This window comes from Mandrillus leucophaeus, unplaced genomic scaffold (assembly GCF_000951045.1).
Source record: "Mandrillus leucophaeus isolate KB7577 unplaced genomic scaffold, Mleu.le_1.0 Scaffold291, whole genome shotgun sequence".
Lineage (NCBI taxonomy): Eukaryota > Metazoa > Chordata > Mammalia > Primates > Cercopithecidae > Mandrillus > Mandrillus leucophaeus.
This window is the reverse complement of record NW_012103043.1, coordinates 215387-220351: the sequence shown is the minus strand read 5'-3', so window position 1 is coordinate 220351 and position 4965 is coordinate 215387.

Sequence of the window (4965 nt, the reverse complement as noted above, 5' to 3'; positions counted from 1 at the left end):
ACCAAAGTGTAGCCGGGTATGTTGGTGCATGCCTGGAATCCAGCTATTCAGGTGGCTGAGGCACAAGAATCGCTTAAACCTGGAAGGCAGAGGCAGGCTGCAGTGAGCCAAGATCACGCTGCTGCACTCCAGCCTGGGCGACAGAGTGAGCCTCTGTCTTGGAGAATAAGGAGGAGGAGGAGGAGGAAGAATGTTAGGAGATGAGGACATCAAGAGAGGCACTTGAAGCTCTGGGGTGATGCGTGCTGCTTTCATGGGTGAATGCGCTGGTCTGAGCCCCAAGGGGGTGCTTTGCTCCCCAGGACTCCTGGTAATCCCCCTGGGGTAATTCTGTTCCCAACCTCACAACTTTAGGTTCTGGGTCCCTTGGGGTGGGAGGCGGGGAGTGCCGTCACCAGGGTCATGGTAAGGGTTGTGTGAAACATAAATTATGACAATTGCCCAGTCACTCTAGGCTCCTTGTGCCAGCAAGCAAAGGAGTCCCCAGGCTGGCCCAGGTACCCAACCCAGCTCATACTGGGGACTGGGAGGAATGTTCCATCTTCCGGGCATCCCTTGGGTGTCCTGTGATGCTCCCATGCCCAGCCCTCCCTGTCAATGGGCCACTGGAGCATTGCAGCCTGCCACAGGCTGGCACCCAGGGGATCAGACCCCTCCAGGAGGAGGACCTGGATCAGCCTGCCAGGTGAGCCACCCAGACCTTCAGAAGTGCTTCCGGCTCCAGGAGAGGGAGCCCTGAAAAAGGGAGGAATGGGGAGGAGATGGTCCTCAGTTACAGCCTCAGGACCAACTCACGAAGCATGGGCGGCTGCTGGCCCCACCAACCTTCCTCCTGTACACCTGCACAGCAGCTGTGACCAATCAGACTTCCTGTTCCCTGCATCTGCATGGAATGGACTTGGCCCAAGAAGCCAGGGGAGTGGAGCTCTGCAGGGCTATGGGAACCACCCTTGGCCTCTCCTGGAGCCTTCCACCTGTAGCTGACTCGAGAAGATCACTCACAGCAGGTCCCTTCTCCGGAGCACTGGCCAAGTGGGAGCCACCTTGGAGCGGGGAGACTGTGCACCCCGACCCTCTGTGGGCTACAGTGGAGGTTCTGCAGTATCACCTGCCCTCCCCTAGCATCTCAGGAAGCCCTGGTGCCCAAATCCCTGTCTTGGGCTGCAATTCCAGGCAGTGATACTAAGAGAGGTGGGTGGCTATGGGATTAGGAAGTGGGTGGGCGGGCAGGTGGGCGGTTTCCCGGCTCCAGCTCCTCTCCAGCCCTCCACACAGAGGCAGAGTCTCTTTATGCCCCTCCCTTGAACCTGGGGGCCCCTTTCTTGAATTTGTCAGGAACTCCACTCCCTTGCAGCCCCACAGCTGGACCCTCTGGTCTGTTGGAAAGTGTCTGTGAAACAACCCTTTATGTTCTGGTATTTTGTTTTGTTTTGTTTTGTTTTAGTTAAAGACAAGGTCTTTCTGTATTGGTCAGGCTGGAGTGCAGTAGTACGATCATGGCTTACTGCAGCCTCAACCTCCAGGCTGAAGTAATTCCCTGCCTCAGCCTCCCGAGTAGCTGGCACCACAAGCCAGGGTCACCACCAAAACTAATTTTTACAATTTTTTTTGTGTAGTCAGTCGAGGTGGCTCACACCTGTAATCTCAGCACTTTGGGAGGCTGAGGCAGGCAGATCACCTGAGGTCAGGAGTTCAAGACCAGCCTAGCCAACATGGAATCTCTACTAAAAATACAAAAAATTAGTTGGGCATGGTGGCACATGCCCGTAATCCTAGCTACTCGGGAGGCTGAGGCACAAAAATTGCTTGAACCCAGGAGGCGGAGGTTGCAGTGAGCAGAGATTACACCATTGCACTTTAGCCTGGACAACAGAGCAAGACTCCATCTCAAGGAAAAAACATTTTTTTATAGACATGAGGAGCTTGCTATGTTGCCTAGGCTGGTCTTGAACTCCTGGCCTCAAGCGATTCTCCCGTCTCAGCTTCCCAAAGCATTGGGATAACAGGAGTGAGTCTCCATGCCTGGCCCTAACTCTTGCTTTTTGAATCATATGTTCTTTCTTTTTATTATTGGTAGCTAGAAGAAGCCAAGCAGCACCTTGAACCTTCTCTCTGGGCATCTCTTTAGCTGGATCATCTTATTCTTGGGTATACTGTCTAGCTTCTAGTTCCTATTTGGCCACAGGTGACAACGTTGCTAAACTTCCTGCCGCTGCATAACAGTGGTCTCCTTTCCTCCATCTTCCAGTAACATTTTATTCACTTTCCTCTAAGTCCCCACTGTCAGCCTCTGCAAGATCCTCCCAGCTCCCGGACCCTGCCCCGTCCCAAAGCCAATGTCACATGATTTAGGTTTTGTGTCAGCAGCATCCCACTTCCACTACCAGATCCCGTTCTGCTTATCTGTAGCCATATAACAAACCACCTCAAACTTGGTGCAGTAAAAACGCACAGCATCATCTATTTTATTATCTCTCATCGTCCTGGAGCTTGACTGGGCTCAGGGAGGGGATTCTCAGTTTTGGTATCTCCTGTGGTTGCAGTCCAATGGCGGCCCGGGCCAGAGCCACCTGGAAGGCTTCCTCACTCACTTGTAGGTGCCCCATGCAGGGGGTGGGTGGGTCCTTCAGCTGGCGCTGCTGGCTGGAGCACTCCTATCCTCTCCCGAGGCTGCCTGTGCCCCTCACAGCATAGTGGCTGGGTGTGAACAGCAAGCATCCCGAGATGTGAGAGAGAGGAGGAGCTGGGTCGCTCATCTGTGTGACTCTGTGTGTGACTTGGCCTCAGAAACCACACGATGTCAGTTCTGCTGCATTCTGTGGATTAGAAGCAAGTCATTGAGGCCAGCCCATGTTCAGGAAGAAACCCAACTAAACTCCCAAAGGGAGGGGTGTCAGAAAACCTGCCAGCATATTTCAGAGGCACCACAGTGGCCAGGCACAGTGGCTCACACCAATAACCCCAGAGCTTTGGGAGGCTGAGGCAGGTGGATTGCTTGAGGTCACGAGTTCTAGACTAGCCTGGGCAACATAGATCTATATTGTTTCTTAATTAGCCAGGTGTGGTGGTGTGTGTCTGTGTTCCCAGATACTCAGGAGGCTGAGGTGGCAGAACTTCTTGAGCCCAGGTGTTCGAGGCTGCAGTGAGCTATGGTCACCCATTGCACTCCAGCCTGGGTGAAAGAGTGAGACCCAGTCTCAAAAGTGAAAAAAAAAGGGGGGGGGGTGGGCAGGCCAGGCAGGCACAGTGGCTCACACCTGTAATCCCAACACTTTGGGAGGCTGAGGCAGGCAGTTTGCTTGAGCTTGGGAGTTTGAGACCAGCCTAGGCAACATGGCAAAACCCCCCAAAACCAGAAACATTAGCTGAGCATGGTGGTGCACCTGTAGTCCCAGCTACTTGGTAGGCTGAGGCAGGAGGATCACTTGAGCCCAGGGCACCAAGGCTCCAGTGAGCTGTGATTGCACCACTGCACTCCAGCCTGGGCGACAGAGCAAGACCCTGTCCCAAAAAATAATACAAAATAGAAAATATTTTGAAAAGGTGCCACAGTGGGCCATTTACCAAGGTGGACTGGTGATGAGGCACGGCACACGCAGAAGCAGACAGGTGGAAGAGAATGAGCCCTGGAGGTGGACAGGTGGGCAGTGGTCCATTTGTAAAAGTGGGGAACAAGAAAGGGATTTTGAGAAGACCTAGAGTTCCTTTCTGGCATGGTGACTGGGAGACCTTTATTGGTGGTGGAGATGGAGATGTGGAGCAGGCTCTGGAAACAAGAACCTGGAGCAGAGAGAAAGGCCAGGCTGGAGGTGCACTTGTGAGTCACTGTCACAAAGATGGTGTCTGGATCTCCAAGGCTGGAATAGGTATCGAGGGTGAGAATGGGAAGGGATGAAGCAATGGCCAGGGCTAGGAGGAAGAGGGCTCAGCAAATGTTGGGGTGGCTCTCCTGACCAATGACCCTGCCTCCCCTATCATAGCAGAGCTCTGATTTTCGAGGATGGTCCAGATGCAGTTCTGTGAGGGAGGTCTGCTGGGGTAGAAGGGATCCATGGCCATCCAAAAGGCCATGGGAGGAGACGAAAAGTGTGGGGCTGTGGCAGCCATTCTACCACCAGGAGGTGGGTGTGGGGTTGGCAGAGCCACTCACGGAGGTGGCAGCTCCATCACTGAGCCTCCAGACTAACAACCCCTGGGAACCCTATGTGGGAGCTCTTGTGACAGAAATTAAATCAGTAGGTTCTGTCACAGCGATGTCCACAGCACTTTCACTGATAGCAGAGCGGGGATGGCAGAGTCTTGCAGAGGGGCTGGCGGCGGGAGGAGCACAGGAATACGCATTGCCCTGTGGAAGCGGCCAGCTTCTAACCGTCTCACGCCTAGTCATTACAGTTTACAGACTGGGAGAGTCAAGCCCAGAGGCTGAAGGCACCTGTGGAAGTCACACGGCCAGAAAGTGACAACTCGGTATGAGCCAGGCCGTCTGTTTCTCTGTGCTGAGTCCCATACTGTATTTTCGGAGGTCAAGAGGAGAGGGTCTCAAGCTGAAGTGACGGTCCCGCTGTCCGAAGCCGCTTCACTGAGGGTGAAACAATGCAGCCAAGTGCGGGTCACCTGCGCTGTGGCAGAAGGGACCGAGGACGGTGTGGCCAAAGTAGGACTGTCCTGGGCGGAGAGCGAGGAGGGCGAGCCCACAGCTCCTGGGGGCAGTGACAGTGCGAGGAAGGGCGGGGTGCAGTGTTGGATGTTTCTGCGGGGATTCTGGGTCCAGTGGGAAAGCTGGAGGACGGACGGCTCTGGAGCACCGAGGAGGGGCCTTGAAAGGAGCAGGGAGGTCTCCTTGACGCAGGTGAGGAGACGGAGAACTGGGGGCACCCGGCAGCCCAGGTTTCCTGCCGCGCTCCCACGCCCTCTAGGGCCATGAGACCCTGGCTCCGAGGCGGCGGGCGGGTTTGGAACCCAGCG